The sequence below is a fragment of the Oryza sativa genome, chromosome 1, assembly GCF_034140825.1.
Source record: "Oryza sativa Japonica Group chromosome 1, ASM3414082v1".
NCBI lineage: Eukaryota > Viridiplantae > Streptophyta > Magnoliopsida > Poales > Poaceae > Oryza > Oryza sativa.
In genome coordinates, this window is record NC_089035.1 from 20,185,752 (window position 1) to 20,196,975 (window position 11,224).

An 11,224-nucleotide genomic window follows, 5' to 3' on the forward strand; every position below is an offset into this window, starting at 1 on the left:
GGGTGCTAACCAAAGGGTCCGCTACACCAATCCCTATCCAGGGGGATCCTCCTCGCAGCAGCAACAACAGCAGCAGCAGCCTCGCTCCGCGCCTCGACCTCAATTCGTGGTGCGCGTCCCACAGCCGCAGCAGCAGCAGAATCAACAAGGGACTCGTGCGCCCCGTCCTCCTACGCCAACTGTGCAGCCTGGTCAAGGCCGCAGGGACGCTCAAGGTCCGCAGCGTCTGTGCTTCAATTGCTTCGAGCCTGGGCACTTTGCGGATAAATGCCCAAAGCCAAGGCGACAGCAAGGCCAAGCGCCTCCCCGCTCCAACAACGGTGGTAAGGACGTCATTCGGGGTCGTGTGAACCACGTGACGGCTGAGGACGTGCTGACAACTCCAGACGTCATCGTTGGTACGTTCCTCGTTCATTCCATCCCTGCTACCATTCTGTTCGACTCTGGAGCTTCCCACTCGTTTATATCTGTGCCATTCGTGGGGAGAAATCAGTTGGGGGTAGAAAGGCTTAGGAACCCTCTGCTCATCACCACCCCTGGAGGGGTTATGACAGCGAAGTATTATAGTCCTGCCGTCCCTATAGAAATTCAGGGGATTCCTTTTCCCTCGGATCTGATTCTGCTAGACACCAAGAACTTGGATGTGATCCTTGGGATGAATTGGTTGGCTCAATTCCAAGGAGTAGTGGATTGCGCGAGACGCACTGTCACTCTGTACCGAGGTCCGGAACAACCGGTTGTTTTCTTTGCACCTCCAACCTCTGTCAGTAGTTCAGAACTGCATCAGATAGGACTGTCAGAAATCCCCATCGTCAGGGAGTTCGGAGACGTGTTTCCGGAAGAACTACCCGTTATGCCGCCTAAGCGAGAGATTGAGTTCCGGATAGATCTTGCTCCAGGAACCACTCCTCTGTACAAGCGACCCTACCGTATGGCAGCAAATGAACTGGCCGAAGTCAAGAAACAGTTGGAAGAGTTGAAAGAAAAGGGGTATATACGTCCGAGCACTTCCCCCTGGGGTGCTCCTGTGATTTTTGTGGAGAAGAAAGACAAGACGAAGAGGATGTGCGTTGACTACAGAGCTCTCAATGAAGTCACCATCAAAAACAAGTACCCTCTTCCCCGGATCGATGATCTGTTCGATCAGCTTAAAGGTGCCACTGTATTCTCCAAGATTGATCTTCGTTCCGGATATCACCAATTACGTATTCGTGAAGAAGACATTCTGAAGACCGCATTCACCACGCGATACGGACTGTATGAATTCACGGTGATGTCATTCGGTTTAACCAATGCACCTGCCTTCTTCATGAACTTAATGAACAAAGTGTTCATGGAATACTTGGATAAGTTTGTTGTGGTTTTCATTGATGACATTCTGGTATACTCACAATCCGAGGAAGACCATCAGCACCATCTCCGTCTGGTGTTGGGAAAGTTGCGGGAACATCAATTGTATGCCAAACTTAGCAAGTGTGAGTTCTGGTTGTCCGAAGTCAAATTCTTAGGGCACGTGATATCTGCTAAAGGAGTTGCGGTGGACCCCGAAACAGTGACCGCCGTCACTGATTGGAAGCAACCCAAGACAGTCACTCAAGTCCGCAGTTTCTTAGGTTTGGCAGGATACTACCGAAGGTTTATCGAGAACTTCTCCAAAATCGCTCGACCCATGACGCAGTTGTTGAAAAAAGAAGAGAAATTTGTGTGGAGCCCGCAATGCGAGAAGGCGTTTCAAACTCTCAAAGAAAAGCTGGTTTCCTCGCCGGTGTTAATCTTGCCGGATACTCGCAAGGATTTCATGGTGTATTGTGACGCTTCGCGCCAAGGATTGGGGTGCGTGCTCATGCAGGATGGTCATGTGGTGGCCTATGCCTCACGCCAGCTACGACTTCATGAAGGCAACTACCCTACCCATGATTTGGAGTTAGCCGCGGTGGTTCATGCTCTAAAAATCTGGCGGCACTATCTCATCGGGAATCGCTGTGAAATATATACTGATCATAAGAGTTTGAAATACATTTTCACTCAGTCGGACCTGAATCTTCGGCAAAGGAGATGGTTAGAACTCATCAAGGATTATGATGTGGGAATTCACTATCATCCTGGTAAGGCCAACGTGGTTGCCGACGCTCTAAGTCGAAAAAGTCATTGCAACACTCTTAACCTCCGTGGCATTCCACCCGAACTTAATCAACAGATGGCAGCCCTGAACCTAAGCATAGTTAGTCGTGGATTCTTGGCTGCGTTGGAAGCCAAGCCTGCCTTGCTCGATCAAATCCGCGAGGCTCAGAAGAATGATCCGGACATGCATGGACTCCTCAAGAATATGAAACAGGGTAAAGCCGCTGGTTTCACAGAGGATGAACACGGAACCCTGTGGAACGGAAATCGAGTATGCGTTCCAGATAACAGAGAACTTAAACAGCTGATACTCCAGGAAGCCCACGAAAGTCCTTATTCCATCCACCCTGGCAGTACAAAGATGTACTTAGACTTGAAGGAGAAATACTGGTGGGTTAGTATGAAGCGGGAAATTGCAGAGTTTGTGGCCCTTTGTGATGTGTGCCAGCGTGTCAAGGCAGAGCACCAACGACCGGCCGGACTTCTCCAACCCCTCCAAGTACCTGAATGGAAATGGGATGAAATTGGGATGGACTTCATCACCGGACTTCCAAAGACCCAAGGTGGATATGATTCTATATGGGTAGTTGTGGATCGATTAACCAAGGTAGCTCGATTCATTCCTGTGAAGACCACCTATGGAGGGAACAAACTAGCCGAGCTCTACTTCGATAGGATCGTGAGTCTCCATGGCGTTCCCAAGAAAATCGTATCCGATAGGGGAAGCCAATTCACCTCTCACTTTTGGAAGAAGCTCCAAGAAGAGCTGGGTACCCGCTTAAATTTCAGCACCGCGTATCACCCGCAGACAGATGGACAGACCGAGCGTCTAAATCAGATCCTAGAAGATATGCTTCGCGCATGTGTCCTAGATTTCGGGAAGACCTGGGATAAGAGTCTCCCCTATGCCGAGTTCTCCTACAATAACAGTTATCAAGCCAGCATACAAATGGCACCTTATGAAGCGTTGTATGGGCGCAAATGCCGGACACCGCTATTGTGGGACCAAGTTGGGGAAAGCCAAGTGTTCGGGACTGATATCCTGAGAGAAGCTGAAGCGAAGGTCAGAACCATTCGGGATAATCTAAAGGTGGCACAGTCCCGGCAGAAAAGTTATGCAGATAATCGTCGCCGTAACCTGGAATTCGCAGTGGGTGATCTTGTGTATCTTCGGGTCACGCCATTGCGAGGTGTACACAGGTTTCGGACAAAAGGGAAGCTCGCACCTCGGTATGTGGGTCCTTTCCGTATCGTTGCTCGACGCGGAGAAGTCGCTTACCAGTTGGAGCTGCCCGCCTCCTTGGGCAACGTGCATGATGTGTTCCATGTGTCGCAACTCAAGAAATGTCTCCGAGTGCCATCCTAGCAGGCCGACTCAGAGCAAATCGAAGTTCGCGAAGACTTGACCTACGTGGAGAGGCCAGTAAAAATCCTGGACACCATGGAGCGCAGGACCAGGAACCGGGTAATCCGTTTTTGCAAGGTCCAATGGAGCAACCACGCCGAAGAAGAAGCTACTTGGGAGCGTGAAGACGAGCTGAAGGCAGCCCATCCTGATCTCTTCGCCAGTTCTTCCGAATCTCGGGGTCGAGATTCCGTTTAAGGGGGGTAGGTTTGTCGCGTCCCAAAACGACTCTAAAATACACCCTCGAAATTGTGCATAGAATAATTAAAATCCATGTGAAAGCCTCCAACAATTAAAATGTGCAAATTTAAAAGTCAAATAAGGCTTGGAGGATTTTTGTATATTTCCTAAAAGCCTAAAATGCGTAAATAAATTTTAGTGGAATTTTCAGAGCACAAATAATAATTAAGAAGAAATAAACAAAGTTAAAGTGGTTTTATAAAAAGAAAAACCCTAAAAGTCTTTTTCCCCCCCTTCCCCTCTTGGGCCGGCTCGGCCCAGCCCTCTCCCTCTCTCTCCTCTCCCCCGCGGCCCATCGGCCTCCTCCCCGCGCGCGCGCCGCTGACGGGTGGGCCCGCCCGCCACCCTCGCTGACGGGTGGGGCCCACCCGTCATCCCCTACCTCGCGCCGCACCCGCCGCCTCGCCCGTGCCCTAGCGCCGCCGCCGCCGCGGATTCCGCCGCATCCCGCCGTCCCCGCGCGCAATAAAGAGGGGGAAATCACTCCCCGTGATTCCCTCCCTCTTTCCCCCCACTTTTCCCTCTCTCTCTCTCCCTCCGATTCGTTTGGAAACTCCCCCGCGAACTTCGCCGGCACATCAATGGCGGCCGGATCTTCCGCGGCCGATTCCCCCTCATCCGGCCGCCCTCTCTCACTCCCAACACTATTTAAACGTTCCCCGTGCCTCCCTCCTCCGTTTCCGCCACTCGCCGCTCTCTCTCCCCGTCGGAATCGAGCTCGCGCCGTCGTTCCCTCTCTCCGCCGTCGCCGCCGAGCTCCGGTCCGCCGCCGTCGTCGCCTCGGACCTCCTCCCGCTTCGGCGTTGCCTCCTTCGGCTTCGCCGCGTCCTCGTCGACCTCGTCCACTCCTCCGTTTCGCCCGCCGACCGCCGGAACGCCGCCGTCCTCGTCGACCCGAGCCGCGCCGCCGCCTCTCTCCGCTTCGGTCGCCGTTCCCGTCGTCGTCGTCGACTCGGGGTGAGCCATGGACCGCCCATTTCGTTTCCCCCTTCCCTCCCCTCTCTCGGGCGCCGCTCCGCCGCGCCGGTGGCCGCCGCCGGCGACCATCGGGGTGCGGGCGCGCCGCCTCCCCGTCGGCCGTGCCAGCGAGGCCGCCTTCGGGCGCGCCCCGCGGCTGCCATGTGGGGCCCGGCCGTCAGCCGCCCGCGCCCTCGGGTGCGGCTGACGCGTGGGACCCACGGCGCCGGCCGGCGTAAGCCGCGTGCACCCGGTCCACCGTGGACCGTGAGGCTGCCGCGTGGGCCCCACTCCCGTGGACCCGGTCCGCGCGCCCCTCCCCTCGGCTGACGCAATAAATCCGATTTTAAATTAAAATTTAAATGAAGAAATTCGCAAATATTCAATTAAAGAGCATATAAACTTCAAATGGCCATAACTTGGCCATTTGAACTCGGAATTGGACCGTTCAAGTCTCTAATTTTTCCTTAAGAAGTCAAGAACCCATTTTTGTGCTTTGTTTCTGCTTGTTATATGGAGTTTATTAGAGTAAAAGCCTTTTTCTTTTCCGTTGGTCGTGTAGACGCTGCAGCTTCGGAAGATCCGCTCTTCGTGGAAGTTGAAGCCGACGTTTGGGAAAGCGAGCAAGGCAAGTCACATCATCTTTGAACATATTGAATCCCAGTTTGTAAAATTATGTTGATTTAAATTATTGCACTATCGCTTTATTTAAATTCCCGCGTTATCACTGTTTTATTTAGCCATGCCTATTTACCTTTGTTATGACCTTATTATTATTGCTATTGTTATTATTTCCTTGTTCACCCTAGATTAAACAAAACCCCAACTAGTGGACACTCTACTCATGGTACCACTAGTATGATTATAGGTAGATGCTTCGCTTTTTAATTAGGTAACATTAGGTGGTTTTACAACTCTAGACTTTGGGAATATTCATATCACCTGGACACACTGGAATTGTTGGATCATTGTGGAATTGGATTCACACCTCCCCCTCTATTCAAAATCCCCAAAAATGGTTTTAGGCTAGGCTCGGGGTGTATGGTTTTGATAGTAGCACCTCGGCCATATAAGGACCGGTCTTCGGGCCTCTGTTGCAAAGCACTACCGTACTTCCACATGTCTAGTGGGTAAGGCTTAGTTTGTGGCTCAGTCTGGTTATAAACAAAAGTACACGGATGGAGATGGATGAAGTCGGGGGTCGATGGACATTCTCCAGGGCAAATGAAGGCTACACGAGCTGCGGCCCGGTAGTCGAGATGTCATGGCACAGGGCCGGTGTCCTGCTGCTAGGGGCTCAGTCCTGCCTGCCTGTCCCGGGGGTTCCGGCCGTAGGTGGGATTGGGTCGGTACTCTTGTCTATGGCTAGGATGGGTTGGAAACTATGTCACGTCTTCCGTCTGTATATCGTGGTGGTATGTGGCACGTGGTTACATGTGAGGAAGATGTGTCTTGTGGGTAAAGATGTACACCTCTAATCAGAGTAAAACCTATTCGAATAGCCGCGCCCTCGGTTATGGGCAAGCCGAGCAATGTACCTGTCGAAACTAGATTTCGGCAATAATAAAAGGGGGTGGCTATCAAGCTAGGAAAGTGTATGGGTTTGGAGACAAAGGATTTATACAGGTTCAGGCCTTCTTATAAAAGAAGTAATACCCTACTCCTGTCCGGGGATGAATCCGCCGAGTGTATTATTGATTGTATGATTTAGGGAAAATCAACCTCTGCCCCTAGAGGCACCCGGACCCCCCTTATATATGGGAAGGAGTCCGAGTTACAAAAGACAATCTATATCCCTAACGGAATATGCAGACACAGATAAAATACAGCCGTAACCGACTAAATCTCAAGGTGTTTCCTTGGCATACAAGTTAAGAAACAAACCCGAGATACAAATAAGATATTCTATACATATTCGGTATCCTATATCCAGCCCAAATAGTATCGCCGTGTAGATATGGGATATCCATAATCTCCACAGTAGCCCCCGAGACCTTTGCAGTCAACCATCGTAGCCTTCTCAAAGATAGCAATCCGAGTGCTTCAGATTATTCATGCCAAGGCCCACCGAGTAGCGAAGACGAAGACTGTAAAGGGCGAAAAGATAAAGAACATGGTGCATCGAATAGATGCACCTAATTAGGTGTAGCCCCCAACTATGTGATTAGTTAACAAACTAAACATATAGTTGAGAACAAAATAATAGCACAATCACGCATCAGATGGCAAAAGCATACGCGGCGCCTAAAGAGGCATTCTAGCCGACTGCTTTTTAGCCATAACAAAAAGAGTCCGAGTGGTTTACACTCTAAAAGGTTCACGAATGAACACACTGGACAGGCATCCGAATATAAAACTCTAAAGATCACCCACCAAGTATTATAAAAAATTATGGTAATGAATAAGTCTAATAGCCTAGGCTATGACTATTTACCATAATGAAAATAGGTATATAACATACCAAGGAAGTGACTATGATAAAAACAAGTCATTCCAGATTAACCCAGACAGCTTTTGTAGCCTAATAAAGCTAACAAAAAAGCGGTATAACACCTTTCTGTCGGGCACCTTTTAATTTGCATTGCAATAATTCCAAAGAATTATATGACCGCATAAAAAGGATTTTATCAGCATCGGGCAACACTATTGTGCGCATAATATTGCCAAAGCAAAATATGCCTAAGTCCCTAAGGAACACAATGGGCCACGCTGTTAAAAGTATTGGGCTGAAGTACTGTTCAGGCCTAGGCCCATTTGCACCTCCGATACCCTTAACAAGAAATCCGAGATACAAGCGACGCTTCGTCTTCCCCGCCGGAACTCTCGCCATTTTCCCCACTCCTTGCTACAGTGCAGAACTGCGCCGGCGAACTAGGGTTCACCAATCCACCCAAATCCACCTTCAAAAAGTGATCAAAATCCTTCCCGTGATCCACCGCCTCAATTCCTCACCTCTCCCAAGCCATCCCTCGAATCAAATCAGCGCATTTGAGGAAACTCGATGGCGGAAGAGAGAGAAAGCTTCGAAAGCCAATGGGCGCCGTCTGACGTAACGGAAGAGAACCTGAAGGAGATGGTGGCGCACGGCGTTCTCCCTGCTAAGGAGATCATCGGGTGGCGGCCAGCGTGCGGTGAGATTTTTCCGACCCCCGATACACACGAGATTGTGGTCTTCTCGCATTTCTTCTACGGCGGCTTCGCTCTTCCGACCTCGAAATTTTTCCGCGGGATCTTGAACTTCTATGGAATCAGCTTGCATCATCTAAACCCAAATTCCATAGTGCACATCGCCAATTTCGTCCATGTTTGTGAAGCCTTTTTGGGAATCAAGCCTCACTTTGCCCTGTTTCGCCGGATCTTCTTCCTCAAACCCCAACCAAACAAGAGTAAGCCATGTGTAGTCGGGGGGGCAGGATTCCAGCTGAGGGGAACTCTGAGCCAAAAGTATTTCTCTATGCCCTTCAAGACTTCAAACAAAGGATGGCATGCGAACTGGTTTTATGTTCAGAATCCTGAGCCTGCTCTTCCCGAATACTTTTGTCTTCCCCCGGTGTACCAAGATACTTGGAACTCTCTTCCAATCGGAGATGAAGCTGCCCAAGCCTTGGAATTGTTGGATCGCATGTTAAAACTCAAAGAACAAGGCTTGCAAGGAGAGCAGATCACTCGGCATTTCATTAAATGCCGACTGGCGCCAATTAAAGAAAGATCCCGTACAGCTTTTGAGTTTGACGGCAAGCACGATCCTAATCGCGAAGAACCAGACTCTCTGGATTTCAAAATCATGAAGGAGAGAATGTATAAAATCTTCTCAAATGCCATTGTCGTTAGCTATTCACACCAGCTGCCAGTTGTGCCATATAATGCATTCAATCCGCCTCCGCAGGTATGTATCTGAAATCTTCAACTTATGACCAAAATAGTATCTTGTCTTCATGTTGAGTTAACTAACCATGGAGGCATCTCATTCAGGATTACGTATTGATGAAATCTGATCCCCCAATTGCTCAGCGCCGATCTCCTCGCCAGCACACCATTCAGGGAAGTGGAGGGCCGACAATCAGGTCAGACCCACAACCTCAAACCTCCAAACCGGCTGGTCAGACAGGTCCTCGCAAGAGAAAGCTGGTGCTTAATGACGATGAGGGCGATGACAGCAACAAATCTGGGGACAAGGGCACGCCCAACAAACTCCCAAAGCATACCATGCCCAGGAAAAAACTGGCTGGCCGTCAAATGCCAAAGATTAGAACATCTTCCAGGTATAAACTTCTCGGTACCATCTTGTTTCGGCATGCTTCCCTTATAGAAATTATGCTGAGTATCGAAAGGACGCTTTGCAGGAAACCGTCCGACATAGATCCAACTGGAAAAGATCCTGATCCGGCTGTGACAGAGCCAAATTTATCCAAAGACACTGAGCCGTCTGCCGAAAACCAGCCGACTGCCGAAAGCCAGCCGACTGCCGAAAACCAGCCGGCTGGCGCCCATGCTTCGGATGACAAAGCCGATCCGAGTGACCAGCCGCCAACTGGAGACCAGTCGGCAACAGCTGAAACTGCAACAACACAAGAGCCCCCGACTGGAAACCAGTCGGATGTAGGTCCCGATGAAGAAATCCCGGAAGTTGAAGCGCAAACGACAACTTCCCAAGGACCAGAGGCTGGTAAAGACTCAATGATTGGGTCTCTAAATAAAGAACAAGGACCACCTCATGTTCAGCCAGGAACATCCTCAGGTAACACATCTTCTCAAGTGATGCCGATTTAAATAACTTCAGCTTACTCGTCTAATGTCTTGGAAATACATCAGGAACACTAGGCGATGACGAAGAAATAATTCCTCGCATAAAGGCGGCTGATGACTCCCGTCCTCCTATCTTGCTCAAATGGTGGGACGAGAACTCGCAAGTTGCCGGCATCGTTATAAATCGTCAAAAAGAAGATGAGGAAGTGTGCCAGCTGAAGAAAGCACTTGGAGAAGCCACTCGCATTGTGAATGTAAATCTTCCGGGTGACTGCCTTTAATAACTTTGTTCTCTCTTTAGTAGAACTGAACCATGATCCATCATGCAGAGAATCCATCTTCGCAATGAGGCCAAGACTACAACTTTGGAAAAGCTGGTTCCTCATTTGGGAACTCTAGAAGCAGTTAGGGACCAGCTGCATGAGGCCAAGGAGTGCGCCAAAAAGACAGAGAAGGAGTTAAGGGACCGAATTGCCCAGCTCCAGGATTCAAACTTCGAGCTAAGTGGTTCATCAAAAGGTAATCATCCAGATCTGTTCCATTGATTTATGCTGTCATAATTGCATCCTCAAACACTTGGATTTCAAACAGCGCAAGCCACCAGAATGGCTCAGATGGAGAAACAGATTGAAGCCTTGAAAAAAGACAAAGCAGAATTGGCTGCAGAAAGGGACTCAGCCTTGAAAGAAGTTGAAGGTACTGCCGGCTGATGATCTGAACTTTCCTCTTTTTAATGCAGTAGATTCTTATTATAAATGTGTTGTGTAGACCGTAAAATCAAGTCTCAAGCTCAATTTGATGTCCTGGTTGGTAAGATCAAGAGGCTTGAAGGAGCAAGAGATGAAGTCGCCAATGTCGCTGCACCACTCATCCAAGCTATGTTCCTCAATAACAGTGGTCCGAGTGCACTCGACGCAACCGAAATATTCGACAAGCTGAGTGTTGCTCCGGATGTATATTTCAAGAATATCAAGAAAGCTGGAAGTATGGGAGCTAGCATGGCCTTGGCGATGACAAAATCGTACCCGAGAATTGAAGTTGACACCATTGATGGCTTTGCAAACGGGACAAGTGAAGAAGCTGCTCTTGATCTTATCAGCAGTGCACAAAATGCGGCTGACAAAATTGCAAGTGATGTCGTAGAGCAATTCCGCAACAACGACCTCCAACCGAGTAACAATGACTCTGATGATGAAATGACTGATTCTGACTGATCATGAATGTAATGCATGGAGGCTCAATTTGTACAATACTGGTGTATTTATGCTGTGCTTGATGAGTCTTGCCAAGTTTTTGATTTCTTAAAAGTTTTTGTTAAGCTTTGTTGAGCCTAAAACCCAAAGAAGCTATTAAAAAACTTTCAGTCCTCGCAAACTGAGTAGAAAAACCAAACAAGGCAATGATAAACCAAGTAAGCAAACTGAATTGATAAAAAATCACACTCCATTATTATGATGATAGCCCCCGACTGACAACGGCAAGAAGAAAACTTGATGTTGACAGTCAAGATAGGGAAATACAATGATAAGCTTAAGCATAGAAACGACGAAGATGTTCAATGTTCCAAGAGTTGTCGACAAGAGTACCGTCTTCGCGCTTGAGTCGATAAGAACCTGGCCGGGTGACTTCAGAGATAATAAATGGCCCTTCCCATAGAGGAGATAACTTGTGCCGATCTCGTGTAGTTTGAATTTTCCTCAAAACCAGATCACCGACTAAAAAGGCACGAGATCGAACATTGCGATTATGATAGCG

General features: G+C 49.0%; 1 long non-coding RNA gene across 1 annotated transcript; it reads left to right on the forward strand.

Annotated features, from left to right (window-relative positions):
* Window positions 1-7,087: 7,087 nt before the first annotated feature.
* LOC136354929 (uncharacterized) lies at window positions 7,088-9,548 on the forward strand. Its single transcript, XR_010738817.1, has 3 exons — window positions 7,088-8,609; window positions 8,696-8,985; window positions 9,067-9,548. It is a non-coding gene; the product is annotated as an uncharacterized lncRNA (long non-coding RNA).
* The last annotated feature ends 1,676 nt before the right edge of the window (window positions 9,549-11,224 follow it).